Source organism: Fukomys damarensis, unplaced genomic scaffold (assembly GCF_012274545.1).
Source record: "Fukomys damarensis isolate Sample0158 unplaced genomic scaffold, DMR_v1.0_HiC HiC_scaffold_5, whole genome shotgun sequence".
In the NCBI taxonomy this organism is placed as follows: domain Eukaryota; kingdom Metazoa; phylum Chordata; class Mammalia; order Rodentia; family Bathyergidae; genus Fukomys; species Fukomys damarensis.
In genome coordinates this window covers 13,690,985-13,692,197 of record NW_022900917.1, presented here as the reverse complement: position 1 = coordinate 13,692,197, position 1,213 = coordinate 13,690,985, and positions in this window count along the sequence as shown.

The window sequence follows — 1,213 nt, the reverse complement described above, 5'->3', positions numbered from 1 at the left end:
GGATTTTAGAGCCCGGCGGGTCGGTGGTGGAGGGGCTGGGAGGGACCGGAGAGGGAGATCCGGAGGGCAGGAGGAGGAGGATTGCAGAGAGGATGGCGAGACTCGCTTCTGGCGCCGGGAGACCCAAATCTAAAGTTCCGGAAGCCAGGAGATGGGAACAGGTCCGAGTCCTGGCTAACTTGAGTCCCAGGGTGTTCGCCGGGGCGTGCACACGTGGGGGGACACAGTTTCCTCCCGTTTCTCTCTCTTTCCGCTCCGATCTCAGTCGCGCTGCACCCCTCCCACCCCGCCCCCAGGCGCTGACCTCCTTCGGGAGAAATCAGGCCAATGAGTGCTGACTGCTGACTCCACACCCAGCGCGGGACTCGGGTCACTGTCCTGGCTCCCACGCCCGTGGGCGTCGTCGCCCGTGGAGACGCTCTGCGCCTGTCCTAAGTTTCCCGGGGCGCGGGTGCTCTGAGCGCGTTCTCCAGCACGCAGCGGAGCTCTCATTTTAGGAAAGGGGGAAACCAAAGAAAAAGATTAGAACAGGCGTGGGCTGGAGCAGGAGTTTAAATAATAGAAGAGAGAGCCTGAGAGAGAAATGGTGCCCCAGTGAGGCGAGAAGCTGCCCGCGGGAACCCCTGGACCCGTGCCCCGGCCAACCTGTTGGACACTAGGCAGGTGGGGAGGAGGGGCACGCGACTCACCTGCAGATCCAGGCACACCAGCGCGGTACCTGGGGAGGGAGGCTTCCTCCGCTTCTCCTGGTCCACACGTGAGCTCTGGCTATACCAGTCCAGAGAGAAGCTGCTCACAGATGAGCTCCGAGCCAGCACTCGCTGCCTCGCGGCTGCGCCTCCACCGCCTCCAGCCTCCCGGCCTCCCGGCTTCTCTCAGCGCCCGCCCCCGCCCAGCGCTGGAAGCCACAGCCGGGAGGTTCCTGCTCCAGCTGAGGAGGAGCACGGCGCCGAGGGAGGGAGGTGAGGCCGAGGGAGGACGCGGGGCGCTCAGTGACGCTGAATATCCTATTCACCCTAAAAACACTGCAAGAACCATAGCATCTCGTTCCCTTCTCCATGTGTGTCGGCACAGATGCCCAGAAACTTGAGGAGGGAGTAAGTGCAGTAAGTTGGGCAGACAGCGGGTGTACAAACTGCTTCGAGTGGCATAGCTCACGGTTTTCTCATTATTTCCAGCAAACGTCTAAGAATCCTGCCAGAGACAACGAGCT